This window comes from Trachypithecus francoisi, unplaced genomic scaffold (assembly GCF_009764315.1).
Source record: "Trachypithecus francoisi isolate TF-2019V2 unplaced genomic scaffold, Tfra_2.0 Lachesis_group17, whole genome shotgun sequence".
Lineage (NCBI taxonomy): Eukaryota > Metazoa > Chordata > Mammalia > Primates > Cercopithecidae > Trachypithecus > Trachypithecus francoisi.
Window position 1 is genome coordinate 64,941,356 of NW_022681462.1, and position 21,926 is coordinate 64,963,281.

General features: G+C 45.4%; 1 long non-coding RNA gene across 1 annotated transcript; it reads right to left on the reverse strand.

The window, feature by feature from the left end:
* Positions 1-1,538: 1,538 nt before the first annotated feature.
* LOC117062402 lies at positions 1,539-13,087 on the reverse strand. Its single transcript, XR_004428354.1, has 2 exons — positions 12,881-13,087; positions 1,539-1,793 (listed from the first exon to the last, which is right to left on the reverse strand). It is a non-coding gene; the product is annotated as an uncharacterized LOC117062402 (long non-coding RNA).
* Positions 13,088-21,926: the final 8,839 nt, after the last annotated feature.

Here is a 21,926-nt window from a genome sequence, read left to right on the forward strand (position 1 = left end):
ATACAATATTTTAATAAATCGACTTGCTGACACACCTTTATAATACTCTTTTCTCTCTCTTTTTGGCTTTGTGTTCTCTTTGATCACCTCGCTATATGTCAATGATTTCATACTATATTTTTCTACAGAGAGATAGAATGGTACTTCCTCTAACATCCTTGTTAAAAATATATACTTTGTTACTGAGAGTTTAGAGAAGTTTATTTGGGCTTCACAATGAATGTGTGAATTTTCAGGATAAGTGTTGTCTTAGTCAATACTCTGCAGAGAAACAGAACCAATGCAATATATAGATCAGTCTGAGCCTGAAGGCCTGAGAATGAGGGTGCAAGAATGATGTTTAAGGGCAGAGGATATATGCGCCAGTTCAAACAGAGACATCAGAGGTGTTTGAACCAGAGCAACTCCATCTTGAATAAGGGCTGGATAAAATGAGGCTGAGACCTACTGGGCTGCATTCCCAGATGGTTAGACATTCTAAGTCACAGGATAAGATAGGAGGTGGGCACAAGATACAGGTCACAAAGACTTTGCTGATAAAACAGGCTGCAATAAGGAAGCTGGCTAAAACCCACCAAAACCAAGATGGCAACGAGAGTGACCTCTGGTCGTCCTCACTGCTATACTCCCACCAGCACCACATTTTACAAATGCCATGGCAACTTTAGGAAGTTACCCTATATAGTCTTAAAAGGGAGGCATGAATAGTCCACCCCTCGTTTAGCATATAATCAAGAAATAACCATAAATATGGGCAACCAGCAGCCCTCGGGGCTGCTCTGTCTCTGGAGTAGCCTTTCTTTATTCCTTACTTTCCTAATAAACTTGCTTTCACTTTACAGACTTATCCTGAATTCTTTCTTGTGAGAGATCCAAGAACCTTATCAGGGCCTCTTTCCAGAGAGAGTGAATTCATGCTTCCTTCACGATCTCAGCTCACTGCAAGCTCCGCCTCCCGGGTTCATGCCATTCTCCTGCCTCAGCCTCCAGAGTAGCTGGGACTACAGGCGCCCACCACGACACCCGGCTAATTTTTTGTATTTTTAGTAGAGGCGGGGTTTCACCGTGTTAACCAGGATGATCTCGACCTCCTGACCTCAAGATCTGCCTGCCTTGGCCTCCCAAAGTGCTGGGATTACAGGCGTAAGCCACTGCGCCCGGCCTCACCTTTTCCTTCTATTCTCAACAAACTGGATGGTCCCTACCCCAGTGGACGGGGATCTTCTTTACTCCATCTACCCATTGAAATGCTAATCTCTTTTGGAAACATCCTCACAGACATGCCTGGAAATAATGTTTTATCAGCCATCTGGGTGTCCCTTAGCTCTGTCATATTAACACATCAAATTAACTATCCCAAGTCCACTCCTTGGCAACTTGGCACCCATACACATCTTCTTATACCACACTCTATCACCAAATAAAGACAATAATGTAACCACCCAAGGGGTCCACCTTGCCCGCTTGCCTAGACAGAGCCAATTCATCAAGACAGGGAAATTGTAATAGAGAAAGAGTAATTCACACACAGCTGGTTGTGCAGGAGGCCAGAGTTTTATTATTACTCAAATCAGTCTCCCCGAGCATTCAAGCATTCTGGGAGCAAAGATTTTAAGGACAACTTGGTGGGTGGAGGGAAGCCCGTGAGCCAGGAGGCTGATTGGTCAAAGATGAAATCATAAGGAGTTGAAGCTATCTTCTTGTGCTGAGTCAGTTCCTGGGTGGGGACCATAATATCAGATGAGCCAGTTTATTGATCTAGGTGATGCCAGCTGATCTATCAAGTTCAGGGTCTGCAAAATACCCCAAGCACTGATCTTAGGAGCAGTTTAGGAAGGGTCAGAATCTTGTAGAATCCAGTTGCATGACTCCTAAACCATAATTTCTAATCTTGTGGCTAACGGTAGCCCTACAAAGGCAATCTGGTCCCCAGGCAAGAGGGATGTCTGATTTGGGAAAGGGCTGTTATGGTCTTTTGTTTTAAACTATACACTAGGCCGGGCGCGGTGGCTCAAGCCTGTAATCCCAGCACTTTGGGAGGCCGAGACGGGCGGATCACGAGGTCAGGAGATCGAGACCATCCTGGCTAATCCGGTGAAACCCTGTCTCTACTTAAAAATACAAAAAACTAGCCGGGCGACGAGGCGGGCGCCTGTAGTCCCAGCTACTCGGGAGGCTGAGGCAGGAGAATGGCATAAACCCGGGAGGCGGAGCTTGCAGTGAGCTGAGATCCGGCCACTGCACTCCAGCCTGGGTGGCAGAGCAAGACTCCGTCTCAAAAAAAAAAAAAAAAAAAAAAATAAACTATACACTATAAACTGAGTTTCTCCTACAGTTAGTTCAGCCTACGCCCAGGAATGAACAAGGACAGCTTGGAGGTTAGAAGCAAGATGGAGTTGGTTAAGTTCAACCTCTCTCACCGTCTCAGTCATAATTTTGCAAAGATAGTTTCAATAACAAGGTTATAATGAAACTGCCTTTGCAAAAAAAAAAAAATTGTAACTATAAGAAAATTATGACAGTGACAGAGAACTGATCTAACTACCCCACATCCACATTTTGCCTTTAACCTCCACACTGCCCTCAGGCATTCCTGGGTTTGGGCCAAACTAACTTTGGGAGAAATTTAGTTTACAGTTTAAATGATAGCAGCTCTTTAATCCGCCTTTGTAAAGCTAATGAAAGACCAGCAGGTTAGGAGGACTGAATTTGTGCTAAGGTGTACACATAAATGATTACCAGTCATTACTCTGGAGGTCACAAGATTTGCAAATTCCCCAATTACTCCTGCAAATAACATCATAATTTAGAGCCTATTATTGGCATTTTGAGACATCTTTTCAGATTTTTGCATTTCTGACAATTGATGACTCCACCTAGCCCCATACCTCCACCCAGAAGCAGACTCAGCACATTTTCTCAGGACCATTTTTCACACCCCTGTGTTTGCATCCACAACCAATCAGCAGCACTCATTCCTTGGCCTGACAAACTATCCTTGAAAAATCCCAGGCTCCTGATTTTCAGAGATTGAATTGAATAATAACTCTGTCTTTCACGTGGTATGGCTAGCTTTGCGTCAATTAAACTCTTTATTGCAATGCCATGGTCTCAGTGAATCGGTTTTTTCTTGAAGTGGGAAGGAAGAAACTATCGGGGGATTACAGTAATTCTGCCTAATATGATACAACTATCCCCCATACAACTGAAAATGCAATAATTCCTTCCCTAGGAGGTAAAGTCCTTAAGTGATGTCTACTCTTCTGATACCCCACAACTTAAATACTATGATATAAAATTAACAGCGCTAAATACTAATAAGGTGTTAATAAGGTGGATACCTTATTAATGACATGTCAATGACATAAGGGCAATACCTCATGTTACATAAGGAAAGAAAGATATTTGCTTAATGTATGTATATGTTCACACAAACATATTCACAACAAAATAAGCATAAAATACTCATGACAATTAAAATTTTCATTTCTGTAACTGGTCACATTGTCAGAGGCACTGGAACCAGAAAAACTCCATTGAGACCAACTGTGCTGCATTCCCAGGAGGTTAGGCATTCTTAGTCACAGGATGAGATAGGAGGTCAACACAAGATACAGGTCACAAAGATTCCACTGATAAAACAGGATGCAGTAAAGAAGCCAGCCAAAATCTGCCAAATTCAAGATGGTGATGAAGGCGACCTCTGGTCCTCCTCACTGCTCATTTTACATTAATTATAATGCATTAACATGCTAAAAGACACTTCTACCAGTGCCATGACAGTTTACAAATGCCATGGCAACATCTGGAAGTTACCTTATTTGGTCTAAAAAAAAAAAAAAAGAGGAATCCTCAGTTCCAGGAATTCTTCACCTCTTTCCCAGAAAACTCATGAATAATCCACCCCTTGTTTAGCATATGATCAAGAAATAACCATAAAAATAGCCAACCAGCAGCCCTCAGGGCTGCTCTGTCTACAGAATAGCCATTCTTTTGTTTCTGTACCTCGTTAATAAACCTGCTTTCACTTTATTCTGTGGCCTTGCCCCAGATTCTTTCTTGTGGGAAAACCTTCTCTTGGGGTCTGGATCGGGACCCCTTCCCGGTAACAATGTGGTCATAGCTGTTATTTGCAACTACCTCCTCTACTACACATTATTCCATTATTCCGAGGTTGAGCAGGCACCTCAACTTCAGATGGCTGTGGTTCTTTGCTTGGCTGGGTAACCCAAACCTTTATTACTGAAGTGTCTGGGCCATTAGTATTCAGGCCCAGATCGGGTGTTATTGTTTTCCATTAATCTTTTTTTTTTTTTTTTGAGGGAGTCTAGCTCTATCACCCAGGCTGGAGTACAGCGTGGCTCACTGCAACCTCCACCTCCCGGGTTCAAAGCAGTTTTTCTGCCTCAGCCTCCCGAGCAGCTGGGATAACAGGTGCCTACCACCATGCCCAGCTAATTTTTATATTTTTAGTAGAGATGGGATTTCACCATATTAGCCAGGCTGTTCTTGAGCTCCTGGACTCAAGTGATCCTCCCACTTCAGCCTCCCAAAGATTACAGACGTGATTACACCATGCCTGGCTATTTTCCATTAATCTTAGTCACTGGGCATGGTAATACTAAGAGACACCCTAAAGGATCTCCTGTATCCTAGATATACTCCTTCTTACCTCTATTGTGGAGTAGTAATCCAATTTCCCCAATGACAGTCAGGTAAATCACCCCAGCCTATACAGTAACTCCCTTTTTACCTGTTTACTCAGAGTCATGAGGCACCCAAAGTGGCTGAGTGGTAGTTTTAACCTCCAGTTCAATGGAATCGTTGTTTCTCCTTGTGGAAGCATTTCTTTCTCTGGAACTAAGACCTTCAGAACAGTAGAGCATAAAATTGTGGGAAGAGGAAGCAAAAGTTTGCTAGTAGATGAGTAGGGGTGATGATGAGTGGTTCTGCTCCCCTTTTCACCCCTTGATTCCTGAACCCATGAATCCTGGCTCTGGAAGAAACAGCACCATATACAAGATGCTAATTCAGAACATATACAGCCTTCTGGAGAACCCTGTCTCAGCCCTGCAAAATATTCCCACCACATCGGTGCTGTGGGTCTTTGAAAGGCCATTTTACTGTTCTATCAAGCCAACTTCTTCAGGATGGTAAGACCAGTGAATTCCATGAATATGGGTCACTTTTGTTATGAAGTGAGTCTGTGTGGAATATCATTATGGTGAATAAGGCATTCTGTAAATCACCATGTAGTAGTTTTGGCAGAAGTATCATGTGCAAAGAAGATAATCATATCCAGGGTGTCTATTCCAGCAAGGGTAAAACACTGCCCCTTCCACAGTGGAAGTGGTCCAGTCTAATCAACCTGCCACTAAGCAGCTGGCAGATCACCTTGGGGAATGGTGTCATATCGGGGCTCAGCGTTGGTCTCTGCTTTTGGCAGATTGAGCACTCCATGGAGGCTGTAGCCAGGTCAGCCTTGGTGAATGGAAACCCACGTTGCTGAGCCCCGGCATAACCTCCATCTCTGCCCCCATGGCCACTTTGCTCATGAGCCCATTGGTCAATGACAGGAGTGGCTAGGGAAAGAGCTTGACTGGCTGGTATCCAAAGAATGAGTCACCCTAACCACTTGATGATGATTATGATTATTATTTTTAAGACAGAGTTTCACTCTTGTCACCCTGACTAGAGTGCAATTGCGTGATCTGGGCTCACTGCAACCTCCGCCTCCCGGGTTCAAGTGAGTCTCCTGCCTCAGTTTCCCGAGTAGCTGGGATTACAGGCACCTGCCACCGCACCCAGCTAAATTTTGTATTTTTAGGAGACAGGGTTTCACCACATTGGCCAGGCTGGTCTTGAACTCCTGACCTCAGGTGATCCGCCCACCTCGGCCTCCCAAAGTGCTGGGATTACAGTCATGAGCCACCACACCGGGCCACCACTTGACTATTACAATTGTCTTCTGCTGAGGTTATTCTTTGATGAACAATCACTGGGGCACAAATATCTTCACATTTTTTACCCATTCAGAAAGGTTTATCAACATATTTCTTCCCCAAATTTCTTTGTCACTAATTTTCCAATTGTGTTCCTTCCAAGTCCCTGACCATCCAGCCAAACCATAGGCTACAGCCTATGAGTCAGGATATAATTGTATATCTGGCCATTTCTCCTTCTAAGCAAAGTACACAACTAGGTGCACTACCTGAAGTTCTGCCCACTGGGAAGATTTCCCTTCACCACTGTCCTTCAGGGATGTCTCAGAGAGAGGCTGTAGTGCCCCAGCTGTCCAGCTTCAGGTGATGCCTGGATATCATGCAGAACCATCTATAAACCAGGCTCAAGTCTTCTCTTCCCCTGTCAACTGATGGTAGGGGGTTCCCCATGAAGCCATAGGTGCAGCCTGAGGAAGAGAAAGTACTGTAGCAGGAGTCAAGACTATGGGTATTTGGGCCACTTCTTCATGCCCACTCAAGCCTGATCACATATATACACTTCCATTGATAATGGAGTGTTAGTGAACACTTTCAAATTTATGGCTAGGTGGGTCAGATAATACCCAGTTCATGATGGGCAGCTCAGGTCTCATGGTAACTTGGTGTTCCATGGTCAAGTGTTTAGTTTCTGCTAAGGCCCAGTAACAGTCCAAGAGTTGTCTCTCAAAAGGAGAGTAATTATCTGAAGATTATGTCAGGGCCTTCCTCCAAAATCCTAAAGCTCTGCCCTGCCATTCACCAATAGGGGCTTGCTGCAGGCTCCAAGCAGCATCCTATCTGCCACTGCCACTTTAAGCACCACTGGATCTGCTGTATCACATGACCCTAGTGGCAGGACAGCTTGCACAGCAACCTGGACCTACTGCAGAGCCTTCTCCTGTTCTGAACCCCACTCAAAACTAGCAGCTTTTCAGGTCTTTCAGTAAACGAGCCACAGTAGCATACCCAAAGGAGGTATGTGTTGCTTCCAAAATCTAAAGAGATGTACCAGGCATTAGTCTCTTTCTGGATTGTAGGACAGGCTAGATGCAACAATTTATCCTTCACCTTATAAAAAGAGATATCTCAACATGCCCCATACAACTGGACCTCTAGAAATTTCACTGAGGTCCCTGTATTTTTGTCAGATTTATTTCCCACCCTCTGACACACAAATGTCTTATCAATAAGTCTAGAGTAATTGCTGTTTCTTGCTCAGTAGGTCCAATCAGCATGATGTCATCAATGAAATGAATGAATGAGGTATTTTGTGAAAGCAAAGGTGATCAAGAGCTCTGCAAACTAAATCATGACAGGCTGTAGAGTTGGATTTTTTCTTTTCTTTCTTTATTTTTTTCTTTTTTAGACAGGGTCTCACTCTGTTACCCAGGCTGGAGTGCAGTGGTACAATCATGGCTCACTGCAGCCTTGGCCTCATGGGCTCAGGTGATCCTCCCATCTCAGCCTTCCAAGTAGCTGGGACTACAGGTGCACACCACCATGCCCAGGTAATTTTTTGTAGAGACAGCATTTCACTACATTGCCCAGGCTTATCTTAAACTCCTGGGCTCAAGGAATCCTCTTGCCTTGGCCTCCCAAAGTGCTGGGATTACAGGCATGAGCCACGGTGCCCAGCCAGGCTAAAAAGTTAATATGCCCTCACAGTAGAACAGTGAAGATATACTGCTGGTCTTGACAGCTGAAGGCAAACTGCTTCTGGTGGGCCTTATGGATAGAGGTAGAGAAAAAGGCATTTGCCAGATCAACAGCTGCATACCAGGTACCATGGCACATGTTAATTTGTGCAAGCAATGAAACCACATCTGGAGTCATCACCTGGTTAAGCTTACGATAATTCACCATCATTTTCCAAGATTCACCTGTCTTCTGCCCAGATCAAATAGGAGGATTGAATGGGGATGTGATGGGAATCACCACCCCTGCATCTTCCAAGTCCTTAGTGGTGGCATTAATCTCCGCAGTCTCTCTAGGAATGCAGTATTGCTTTTGATTTGCTATTTTCCTGGGTAGAGGCAGCTCCACTGGCTTCCACTTGGCCTTTCCCACCATAATAGCCCTCATTCCATAGGTGGAGATTCTTCCAGCTGCTAAGTATGTCAATTCCAACAACACATTCTGGAATGGGAGGAATAACCCTGGGTGGGTTTGGGAACCCACAAGACCCATAGTGAGATGGACCTGAGCTAAAACTCCGTTGATCACCTGACCTTTATAAGCTCCTGCTCTGACTAGAGGGCCACAGTGACATTCTGGTTCTCCTGGAATTAGTGTCAGTTTAGCCCCAGTGTCCAGTAGTCCCTGAAAATTTGATTATTTCCTTCTCCCTCATGCATAGTTACCCTGGTGAAGGCTGAAGGTCCCTTTGTAGAAGGCTGGGAGAAAGACTAATAGCATAAATTTTGGGTATTGCATGGGGTTCTTCCTTGAAGAGACTCAGCTTCCCCTCCATTCAAGGGATTCTGGGTCTATAAATTGGTCAAGTCTGAAAACTAATCGAGGAGCTGTGACGCTGTTTTGGTGATTTGGGTTACACTTTTGTTCTTTTGACTTAAAACATTTCTGCTTAGAAAAATCAACAAAGAACTTAGTAAGCTTCTTATCTGTTTCACTCCTAGGTACACCATGATTAACTAGCCAATGCCAAACTAGTCTGCACGAGCCGGACTATTCTGATCAGTGTTTTGCCTCTGCTGTGCATTAAGGTAACTATACCCACCTTGCCTTTGATGGCTGGGTGCCACCACTTGGCCCTGTCACCTTGGAATCCAATTACCCCCACTGCATGTAGGTTTCTTCCAGTTGAGTGGCTACGGTTTCCAATGTGAAGTCTGGCCTATAGAAAAGAGTAATCACAGAGCTCTCCAAGGATGCTGGGCCTCCACTCACAAATCTATTCCTCAAAATACTGGGAAAGGGCATGTCTTCTGGACCCTCTCAGTGTGGGTGAAGGGGTCTTAAATGACAGATTCACTTGGACATTCCAATCTCCTAAGCCTGTGAACCCCTTCCTCTACGTTAAACCAAGGGAGGTCGGGCATTTCCAATTCACTCTTGGTGGCCTACCTTTTGATCCATATTTCAGCCAAACAAACTGTTAGAATCCTTTGTAACTCCCCCAAGCTGCAAAATTAAATGCAGAATTTCTGCTTAGTGGGCCCATAGCAATAAATTCAGCCTGATTCACCTTTATGTTCCTTCTACCATTACCCTACACTCTTAATATCCACTCCCATGCATGTTCCCCGGATTTCTGTTTGTATAAAGGAATTATTTTGGGGTGCAGTACACCTCCTCATGGGTCACACTATGTACCTCACCTTTAGGGGGCTTCTAGGACTCAAGTCTAGATATAGGTCTAGAAGCAAAGAGTGGTGATGAGGTGGGCCCAGGGGTGAATCTGCCGTCTTATACAGCAACTGCTTCAGGGGAGGCCATTACCGGTTCATCAGGCGATGAGGATTTATCCCCACCACTGTGGGTGAGGGAGCCACTTTTGCTAGGAGTGGGTAGGCAACTTCACTGGGGGTAGGGATGCCACTTTCACTGGGCGTAGGCCAACCTCTTCCATGGTAAAGAAGACTTATCAGAACTAAGAGGCTCAAGGTCTCCAGCTTCATCAAGGTCTTCCCATAGGTCACCAGCCCAACTCACAGGATATCATTCTTTCCCAGTCAGTGCCCTCACTGTAACAGTAGAGACCACGTGAGGCTGGGAAGTTGTCATTCAGTCAATCACAGGATTTGTTTTGCATGTGATTTTCAGCAGTTTCAGTCCTGAAATAAGGTCATCCTTCAGGGCACAACTAGAATATCCTTTATGCATTGTTTGAGGTAGGAATTTGAATCCATGATCTCATCCTTTTCTTTTACAACTATGTCCAATGACACTAGGAACAAGTAACCAAGTAACCAATGTCATTATATTCCTCAGTTTTCCAAAAATGTTTGAAATATCTTAAATGAACTCACTTAGCTCCTTGCTTCTTGTAAGTGGTTGATTAGAAGTATCCAATGCAGATATTTTGCATATCTCTATAAACAGCTAACACCATGAACAATCACATTAGAGCGCCATTCTCATAAACCTCAGAACCAATTCAGGAAACTCAACCTTAAAATTCTGTTCTCCTGGAACCACTATTGATATTAAAATCTGCATTAGTAAAAGTTCTCCTGAGAAAGAGAACCAATAGGATACACACACATGCACACACACACACACACACACAGATTGATTATAGGAATTGGCTCATGTGATTACGGAGGCTCAGAGGTCCCTCAATGTGCCATCTGCAAGCTAGAGAACCAGGAAAGCTGATGGTATAATTCAGTCTAAGTCCAAAGCCCAACAACCAGGAGCACTACTGTCTGAGGGCAGAAGAAGATGGATGTCTCAGTTCAAACAGAGACAGAGAACAAGTTTGTCTTCCTATGCCTTTTTGTGTTATTTGGGCCCTCAACAGATTGGATAATCGCCACCCACACTGGTGAGGGCAGTCTTCTTAATCTACTAATTCAAATATGAATCTCTTCTGGAAGCAGTCTCACAGACACATCCCAAAATAATGGTCTATCCACTATCTGGGCATCCCTTAGTCCAGTCCAGGTGACACACAGAATTAACCACCACAGTTGTCAATTAGAAGCAAATCTCTAACATGAGCTGTAAGACTACAGGAACTTTTCCACAGACCAGCTTCTGGCTCCATGCATTTCCATCTTGTTTCATTTCTACTTCCTCCACGCTTCCTAAACTAAGAGCCACAGGACATTCACGCTGCGTCACCCCAGGTGAGTCAACACCATGGGTGGTAGGAGTATTCCCAGAAACAAATCCTCCCCAATAATTGTCATGATCCATGGAAGTGACAAAGAGCCACATTCATGAAATATATACATATATTGCATCCCACATAAATACATCCCATTTGTCCACATTAAATGCATCCCTCAATTCAAGCTTCCCTAAGCTGGATCCCCAAAATGCCCAGTTATTCTGATACCCCCTGGCAGAAGGGAAATGTGACAGAAGGGAAGTCAGGGTGAAAAGAAACAGCAGCCTTAAATGATTGTGGTTGATACAATATACCTTTGCAAATTTTACAAAAACGTGAAAGCATTGCCAGGGCCCCTCCCGGAGCCTTGGAAGGAGCAAGTGGGGGCCCAGCATAGCTTTGCATAAAGGCACAGCCCTTAGAGATGAAAGAGATCAAAAGAAGGGTAATTACTGAGGCGGGGGCCTCAGGGCTGCATCCTCTGGCACAATTATGTTAACAAGGTAAATTAGCCCCAGATAAACCTGTACCTAATAAACCTGGGCGGCTTGTGCCTGGAGCCCTCACTAGGAAGGGGGACTTCAAAGTCCATAGCCCAGTCTTCAGAGTTGGTTGTCTCCCGCTGTGGACTCCAGGCCTGTCCATGGGCTTCAGGCCAAGGAAGGGCCTGAATGTCGCCTCTCACAAAGTCCCAGGACGACATGGATCACATATGAGCACCCGCACTGTCTCACATACACAGACACACCTTCCACCACTCCAGAGCTCATCCATAGCCACTGCCTCGCCTTACAGAAAACACCACACACACACACACACACACCCCTAACAGCAATTCCTAAACACAGAACCAGGCTCTCCAACAGGCCTGAACATGGGAAGATTTCTCTTTGTAGGGAGAGATGAGGCTGCTAAGGAAATGGAGAAAATTGTTTCCTCTTAATCCCCACCAACAGGATAAGGAGTCACAAGGAGCAGGCACCGCTAGCCTCTTTCTAGCTCACAGAGGCGCTGGGCTCTGTGGCTCTGCAGACCTGGGCTGATCGCTCGCTCTGCCTCCACTTTCACGCAACATCTCTCTTCCTCCAAGATGCAGGGAAAACCCTGGACCAGACAGTGGGGAAAGATGTTGCATTCACATCCAAACACTCTGTGCTTCAGAGCCGCTATGGACAGAGCTCAGACTGTGCCAAGCCCGCAGAATGTCAGCTGGAAAGCTGGGACGATGTTGGCCACTGACCGTCTGTCCCCTGCCTCTATCCCAGGACAATAGGAAACAACATGGGAACAGGGGTGGGGAGGTATAAGGACTCTCTATCTCCAGCAGCTGTACGGTTGGCCAAAGTTCTTGTCCCACAGCGCTGACTTTTCAGTTCCAAACTGGCACAAACTCCAGGTTTGGCCAAGGATCAGCAAAGAGTATTTTGAGAATACCAAGCTGGGAGTCCAGGTCCTGGGTTCAAGACAGTCTGGGGAGAGCGAGGGGAGATAATGGTCACGAGTGTCCTTGGAAGGCCGGGTGGGTGGGTGAGGGGCCCACCGCCCTAAGGAACAAGAGCCCTGAGAGGCTGACGGGAGAGCTCTCTGGGCCTGGGCCAGGTCTTTGAGGCTCTTCCGCTCAGGAAAACCCGTTCTCCTTCCTGAGCCAGAGGGAGCAGGAAAACAGGAAACACATGTTATTTGTGGGAGGCTGAGCACCCAACCCTGAGAAGCCCCCGGGAGGACCTGCTCCCTGCATGAGAGTTTCCTGCCCCACCCGGGGACCTGCCCTCACCAGCCTTGAGGGAGAAACGTGCTTATCAAGCTCCTACAAAGAGCCCAGAACTGGTAGGCCAGATGTCTGCATTCCTACTTGCAATATTCCTGTGCAACCTTGGGCAAGGAGCTCCACCTTTCTGGACCTCTGTCTCTTCCCCTGTCCAGTGAAGGTGACTGACCCTGCCTTCCTCTCTGCCCCGCCTGCCTCACTAGCTTTGCAACCACGAAGTCCCACGCACAGGGAAACACTGCTGGGAATCCCAAGGAGATTCTTCCCCTCCCCGTCCTTTAAAACTCAGCCTCCAGGAAGCCTTCCCCGATTGCCCCAAAGTGAAGATAGACTCACTTATGAGTGCCCCTCTGGCATTCACCACTTCCGCTCTTTGAGGGGCATGACACAGTCTCTGCGTCAGACAGAAGTCCTTGATATCTGGTCATCCTGTCCACAAAATCATGAGCAACCTGAGGTTCACTGGGTCTGGTTATTCTTTGCGCCCCTCCCCAGCTGCCAGCAGGTGTGGAAGAAGCACTGGCTAAAAGCACCAAGCCTGTGTTGGATAATGAGACCTGCCCTCGACCCCACCCACGCCTCTCCTCCTTGATCCAGTCCTGGCCAGTAAGGACTCGGGATTTTGCGAATGCAAGAACCAGGGCACACCGGGAAAGTGGCTCAGCAGACCAGGAGGTCCCTCTGAGATCTCTCCAAGCTGCCTGTGGCCAGGACAGGGTAGCTCTAGGAAGACTTTACTGGTCCCGTGTCCACCTGCCTACATCCTCCTCAGAACAGCATTGCAGGCTTGGCTTGGCTCACTGAGCTCAATATCTCTCAAGGCCAGTGCCTGGGTGTGGTTTGAAGGCTCTGAGAAGGAGGAGGCCTTTGGAACCGCTCGAGGATGCCTGAAGTGCTGAGACTACGGTGTGTGTGCTGTCTCTTTCAGTGTGCTTATCGTGTCATTATTCCCTTAGAAGTGTTCATGATTTTTTCCCTCTTTCCCTTCAGAAGCCTGGCCTGGGCATGATGACTGGCAAGTGCCTTAGGGAAGTTAGGGGACTGGTGAGAGGGAGGCCAGGCTGCTAGGTTAGCTGTCCCTACAGAGTGGGAGCTGGCAGAGATGCCCACCAGAAATGAGTCTCTCTATTCTATTGTGTAGAGCCGGCTGTTCCCAGCCACTCTTGCATCTAGGCGGAACCATGAGACTACTTGTCACAGATTGAACATCAAGTTAATGTCAGATGTTACATTCAGGCCAAGGTGGTTAGAAAAGGTTGTGTCTTCTCCACCCACTCTTTCCTGTCTGCTCTCTAGATGCAGAGGACTCAGGCCTAAGGGAGGGCAGAGTCATTAGGTGCAAAGAGCTTGGATCCTTGAATCACCACGTGGAAGGCCTCCTACCAACCAGGAGCACCCACAGTGGACTGTTATGTGAGTGAAAAGTAGCCTCTATTATGTTCAGCCACTGAAATTTTGGGATTTATTTGTTTCATCAACCCGTATTACCCTAATGCAGTTGCCTTACAGGGATAAGACTGTAAGGAGGAAATGGGTCCAACACTCCAGATCTGCCTACCTAGGCCCATTGTAGGACTTGGAATGTGACTGGATGTAGGACTTGGAATGTGACTGGGCCTACTTCCTCAGCCTTGGCTGTTGGTTTGGCCCCAGTGAGGGGATGCTCTGAGTTCAGGTGACTAAGAGCAGAACTGTCTATTTCTCACTCATTTTTTAGCTTCCCAGAATCAATCCTAGCCCCACTCTAGACCCTCCTACACTGGGCCTTCCAATTTGACATTGTGATTGGGAACCTTTCCGAATCCTAACTTTTGACATTACATCCTGCCTAGGATGGTCTTTCCAATCTGTCTTAAGAGTCTCTCTGGGATCATGGTTCCCTCCCTTCCTCAGAGTCTGTTGAGCCCTTTGCAAGTCCAGGGGCCAGATCAGGCCCGTGGCTGCCTATAGCAGGATGACTCCATGCCAAGGATGTTCTGTGCCTCATCTCATTCAATCCTCACAACAAGCCCATGAAGTAGGCACCTGGGTCACCATCTTGATTCTGACCTTTGGATGTCATAATTCCCATTTTGCAGATGAGAAGACCAAGGCATGAAAAAGGCACACTTGTTCAAGGACATACAGCTCATTTGGTAGGGACAGGTCTAGAATCCAAGTCATGTGGTCTCTGGAGCCTGCACTCTGAACTCACTATGTCATAGTCCCTTGCAAATATAGGTGTTCAATAAATAGGTGTTAGATTAATCCTTTTTAATTTTAAAAGGCAAGGCAGACAGATTACCATTGGCCAAATAAAAGCCTCTAGGTTGGTAGTATTAGGTGGCCCTGGGATCTTCTGAGGAATGTTCCTAGAGAGGGTGGCACTTGGGGTCAAGCCACATGATCTCACTGTCTGTGGTTTTCTTTCCAAGATCCTGCCAGTAGCTCAGGAGCATGTGTTTGTGTGGTGTGTCTGTGTGTGTGTATGTGTATGTGTGTATGTGTGTGTGTGTGTATGTGTGTACATGTAAATACAACAAGGAGAGGCTTTAAAGCAGAGCTATCCAATAGAAATAAGATGCAAGCCATAGGCCGGGTGCGGTGGCTCACGCCTGTAATCCCAGCACTTTGGGAGGCCAAAGCGGGCAGATCACTTGAGGTCAAGAGTTCAAGACCAGCCTGGGCAACGTGGCGAAACCCCATCTCTACAAAAATTACAAAAATTAGCCAAGTGTGGTGGTACATGCCTGTAGTCCCAGCTACTCAGGAAGCTGAGAGAGGATCTCTTGAGCCCAGAAGGTGGAGGTTATAGTGAGCCATGATCATGCCACTGCACTCTGGCCTAGGCAACAGAGCCAGATCCTGTCTCAAAAAAAAAAAAAAAAAAAAAGGCAAACCATACATATGATTTTACATTTTCTAGTAGCTGCATTTTAAAAAAGGAAAAAGAAACATGTAAAACTAACTTTAGTAATGCATTTTGTTTAATTCATTATGTAAGAAATATTATTTCAACATGTAATGAATGTGAAAAATTAATGAGAGCTGGGTGCAGTGGCTCATGCCTATAATCCCAACACTTTGGGAGGCCAAAAGGGAGTGGATCACCTGAAGTCAGGAGTTCAAGACCAGCCTGGCCAACATGGTCAAACCCTGTCTCTACTAAAAAAAAATACAAAAAAATCAGCCTGGCATGGTGGTGCGCACATGTAGTCCCAGCTACTCAGAAGGCTGAGGCAGGAGAATCACTTAAACCCAGGAGGCAGAGGTTGCAGTGAGCCGAGATCTCACTACTGCACTCCAGCTTGGACAACAGAGTAAGACTCTATCCCTGCCCGCCTCCCCACAAAAAATTAATGAGATCCTTTACATTCCTTTTTTTGTACTAAGCCTTCAAAGTTCAGTATGTACTCTACATGAACATGTCTCAACTCAGACCAGCCACATTTCAAGTTCTCAAGAGACATAAGTGGCCAGCGGCCACACTGCATTGCACAGCACAGCTCTGGAGAGGCTCTGGCCTTGTGGGGTCAGGCTGACCCTGGAAATGAGGCTTTAGAACTCTCCACATGGTGTGCCTCCAAGACTCTGGAGAGCCCAAATACTAAGGCCTCACCTAGCAGAGAACTATGAAAGTCCCTAAGTAGCATGCAAGCTAATAAATGCTGAATAAACACAAACTACTATGTGTTACGATCCAGGGAACGCAGGAGATGGTTTTAATCTGCTGCAAAATGGGCATGTGTTTGTACTTTCCTATTTACAGTAGGCCTATGAGGAGCCTTGTAAAGAGCTCGAGGAGCGCCAAGTAGCCCAGCACTCAACGCAGCTGTTCTGTGTTCCCAATTACTCCAGACCCCCAGGTTACAAGCAAGCGCAGATGAAACGCAGAATGTTTTCACAATTGGGAAGCACTGTCTCTAAACTGTGAGGGGAGAGAAATCGAGTGAAGAGCCAGGTTGGGAAATTGTTGCCAGTTGTGGTATATGGGAGCCAAGGATGGGGATGGGACCCCAGGAGGAAGCCCTGAATCCTCCAGGGTCTGTGTCTAGGCCTGCAGGTGCCCCATGAGACAGAAGCTGCAGAAACTCAGGCCTGGCCAGCAGAATGAGAGTGGTCCGCTGGAGGCTGGGCCAGCTTGCAGGCATGCGACCTGGGCAGTCACACAAGGCCCCGCACTTAAAAGGGGCTACGCTCAGAAAGATCCTGCACTTGGATTAATGCCCTGGTGTCGCCATCTTGAAATTCATAGTACTTTTTGAAGCACGGGCTCACGTTTTCATTTTGACAGGGCCCCACAAATTACGGAGCAGGACCTGAGTAGAGGGCACTGTAAGCAACAACAAGCCCTTTCTGCCTGAGGTCCCTGCTAGGGAAGGGCTGAGCAGCCCAAGGTTGGCCTTCCTGGGACCAGTACAGTCGTCTGTCTCCTTCAACAGTGCAAGGAGAGACTATCCAGAGGAATGACCAGAGCCGGCCCAACATGGAACTCCGGAGCTGGCCGTGGAGAACGGCACCAGGATGTTGTGTGTTTTCCAAAGTTGCAATCACAATGGTCTCTTTTCATTTAAAGGAAAATACTGCAACCATTTCCTAGCAAAGGTTAAGTCCTTACACTTATAAAAAAAAAAAAGTTTTTTATCCTGCCAAGGAATGTGCTTTTTCGAGCTGGCTTCCAGTCCTTCCTGCGGCCAAAGTTCCCTCCCTCTGCTCACAGGGAGAGCCCTGGGGTCCTAGGAGAGTAGTGGGTGGCCCAGCAGCCACTGCTCACAAAGCGGAGCCAGGAGGAGGGAGCTGGCACCTGGTGGCTGTCCACTGATTTACCCCTAACCAGGCAACCAGGACAGGGGCTCCCTGATGGCAGAAATCCACCCCCTCCGCCTCCACGCCCTCCAAAAAGCCCACTTCAGGCAAGGGCCTCCACCTCCTCCCCAGCCATGCGTGCTTTGCCCAAAGGCCACAGACCTGACCATGAGCTCCCACCTGACAGTTCCTGTCTACCTTTCAGGAAGCAGAGAATCCATTTAATCCCTGGCCTAGACTGGGAATGAGAATATGAACACGGCACCCGGTGCTCATGGGAGAGGGCCTGAGCAACTAGAAAAGGAGGCGCCTGAGTAAGCCCCCACTCCACACCTGCCTTCCTGTCTGCTCTGCCCGGCACCTGGGGGCCCTGTCTCTGAGACCTGCCCTTCACTCTTGCACTACAGCCTAGGCCTTCATTCCTCATGAATATCACTCCAGCAGTTCTTGCCCCTCCCTCTGGCATCACTTCTCCCCTCTTTATTGTATTATTCTCATCGGCAACAAGCATATCCTCCCATCCTTAAAAAAAGTAATAATTGAAAAAAAAAATGCTCCTGATCATTCCTCCCTCCCTTCCCCATGAGAGCACACTTTCCGGAAAGAGTTGTCTCTATTTGCTGTTTCCAGTCACCCTTCTGTGAGTTCTCTACTTTTTTTCAATGTACTCTTAATGAATTTCACAAAGTGGCTGCACCGTGTGACCAACACTCAGCTGAAGAAATGAAGCATGAGCAGTATCAGAACCCTTAGGATGCCGTTTGCTGTCACCACCCCTTCCTCCTTCCCAGATGTAACCTCCACCCTGACCTTTAACACTATATTAGTTTTGTCTGTTTTTGAACATTATATAAATGGAATCATATAGTATGTACTTTTTGGGTTTAGTTTCTTCTCTCAATATTGTTTGTGAGTTTCATCCGTGTTATTTGGTGTGGCCATATTTATTAATTATCATTGCTGAATAGTAGACTATGATATTGTCAGAGGTGTTTGAACCAGAGCAACTCCATCTTGAATAGCTCAGTAAAATTAGGCTGAGACCTACTGGGCTGCGTTCCCAGATAGTTAGGTATTCTAAGTCACGGGATGAAACAGGAGGTTGGCACAAGATACAGGTCATAAAGACCTTGCTGATAAAACAGGTTGCAGTAAAGAAGCTGGAACCCACCAAAATGAAGATAGCCACAAGAGTGACCTCTGGTCATCCGTCCTCACTGCTACACTCCCACCAGTGCCATGACAGTTTACAAATGCCATGGCAACTTCAGGAAGTTACCCTATACGGCCTAAAAAGGGGAGGCATGAATAATCCACCCCTCATTTAGCATATAATCAAGAAGTAATTATAAAAATGGGCAATCAGCAGCCTTCGGGGCTGCTCTGTCTCTGGAGTAGCCATTCTTTTATTCCTTTCCTAATAAACTCGCTCTCACCTTATGGACTCGCCCTGAATTCTTTCTTGCATGAGATCCAAGAACCCTCTCTTGGGGTCTGGATTGAGACCCCTTTTGGGTAACAGTATGAGTATACCAATATTTGTTTATCTGGCCTATCAATGATGGATATTGGGTTGTTTCTGGTTTCAGTAACTATATAATACTCCTAAGTACTTTCTCATACATGACTTTCAGCATCAAATAAATGCATTTTAGGAGGTATATACCTGGAAGTGGAATTTCTGGGTCATAAGGTTTGCATGTGTTCAAATAGTTTTCAACTTACACCATCAAGATATAAGAGTTCTAATAGTTACATCACATCCTTACCAATTCTTAGCATTATCACACACATCAGCTTTTCCCTGGGACCCCAGTCTGCCACCCTACCCTGCAGATCTGGAACTTGCCATCCTCCACAATCACATGAGCCAACATACATACATACATATGTAAATATTATTCATACACACATACATACATACTAGCCATCCATTCTCCTGGTTCTATTTATCTGGAGAACCCTAATACAATTCTCTTTATCAGATTAAGAAAATTCTTTTCTATTCCCATTTTATTAAAAGTTTTTTCAAATTGTATGTTAAATTCAAAAGCATACATTTTTCAAAATAAATTTTATCAAGTAATGTTTCTATACCAATTAGGATGGTCTTGTGCTTTTTTCCTTTATTTCATAAAAGTGATTGACTAAACTGTGTGGGGTTTTTTGTTTTGTTTATTTAATAGGACAACATGAACATAATTGAGTCATTGAAGCTAAACCAAACTTGCATTTCTGTAATAAACCCAATTTGTTCATGATTTAATATTTTTTGGATAGCTCTGTATTTAGTTTGCTAATATTTTATTCATCCAAGAAATATTCATTAGAGAAATTGGCGTGTGATTTTTTTTCATTGTAATGTCCTTGTCAGGTATCAAGGCTTTTTCAGCCTGATAAAGCATATTGAGAAATGCTTCCTCTTTTCCTATTCTCTGGAAAAGATTGTGTAATATTGCTCTTACTACTTCCTGTAATGGTTGGTGAAATTCACAATTGAAGACATCTGGGCCTAGAGTGTTCTTTGTAGGAAGAATATTAAGAAAGGATTCCATTTCTTTAAAAGTTATGAGCACAGTTGGCCTTCCAGATCTATGGATCCCACATGAGTTCCAGATTCAACCAATTGTGTATCAAAAATATTCGGGAAAAAAAGCCACAAGAAATAATACAACTATACAAAATAATACAATTTAAAAATACAATATAACAATGATTTACATAGAATTTACATTACATTAGGTATTACAAGTAACTGAGAGATGATTTAAAGTATGTGGGAAATTAAACAATAGTTTTCTAAATAACTTATGGTCAAAGAAGAAATCACAATGGAAATTAGAAAAGACTTTAAACTGAATGATAATAAAATACCACATTGTGAAACATGTAGGATGCAATTAAAGCCAGATTCAAAAGGAAATTCATGGACTTAAATGCTTATGTTGGAAATGAGAAAAGGCTTATCAACAATTTAGGCCAGGTACAGTGGCTCATGCCTATATTCCCAGCACTTTCGGAGGCCGAGGTGGGCAGATCACTTGAGGTCAGGAGTTGAAGACCAGCCTGGCCAATATGGCAAAACCCTGTCTCTACTAAAAACACAAAAATTAGCTGGGCGTGGTGGTACTTGCCTGTAATCCTAGCTACTTGGGAGACTGAGGCAAGAAAATCACTTGAACCTGAGAGGCGAAGGTTGCAGTGAGCCAAGATTATGCCACTGTGCTCCAGCCTGGGTGACAGAGGGAGACTCTGAAAAAAAAAAAAAAATATATATATATATATATATACACACACACACACACACATACACATACACACACACACCTCAAAGAGTTAGAAAAATAATAGCAAATGAAAGTAGAATGACAGATGATGATAGATACAATGAAGTTGTGAGCATAAATTAATGAAACAGAAAACAATGGAAAAGGTCCACAAATCTGGTACTATGAAAAGAGTAAAATTAGCAAGACTTGGTGAAAGTAACCAGGAAAAAGCAGAGAAAGAGAGAGAGAGAGAGAGAAAGGGAAGGCAGACATAACCAATATCAGCAAGAAAAAAGGGGACTTTAATACAGATTCTGCAAACATTAAAAAGTCTCCCTGGAAGTCAGTCTCCCTGGAAGGAGTGAGAAAAAATATGGGAGATGGGTAGGTAGGTATCTTCTATGACCTCAGATCCAAAGGTCTCTCCTTTATCAAGGCCAGAGAAGCCCTGAGAGATGGTCACTATATACCTGGGAGCCCTAGAGTGATGGCCATCAGAACTTGAGATCTTTCTTAAGAAGAGTCTTGGATCTGACCACTGAGAAACATGATAATAACTCCAGGGTTGTGTCAAGGAAAATGGAAAGAAGGAGGGAGTGAAGGGAAGATCCTACCTGAGCCATTTGCAACCAAGCACAATGATGAGGCTAAGATCTTCAAACCTAAACTAGGTTTCATAGTCAAACAAATGGAGCCACAACATAGCACTGGGAATTCAGCCCCATGAGGGCAGTAACTTTTGTCTGTTTTCTTCACCGTGGTATCCCCAGCCCCTAGAAGAGTGCTTGCCATGTAGCAAGTACTCAATAAATATGTATCTAATTAATTGAATGAATGGATGAATCCAGTATGTATCTAATTAATTGAATGAATGAATCCTGGGTTCTGCCTCAGTGGGTTTCTCCCTGTACCCAACCAGGTAATTGATGTGTTTGCCAGCCAGCCACTCTTCTCCCTCTCCTAATGATATGGTTTGGATATTCGTTCCCTCCAAATCTGATGTTGAAATGTAATCCCCAGTGTTGGACGCAGGCCCTGTGGATTGGATCATGGCCGTGGTCCCTCGTGAATGGTTTAGTACCATCCCTTGGTGATAACTGAGCTCTCACTAAGTGAGTTCACACGAGATCTGGTTGTTTAAAAGTCTGGGATGTACCCTCACTAGCTCTCTTGCTCCCTCTCTGGCCATGTGATACATCAGCGTCCCCCTTCACCTTCTGCCATGATCAAAAGCTCCCTGAGGCCTCACCAGAAGCTGAGCAGATGCTGGTGCCATGCTTGTACAGCCTGCAGAACCATGAGTCAAGGAAACCTCTTTTCTTTATAAA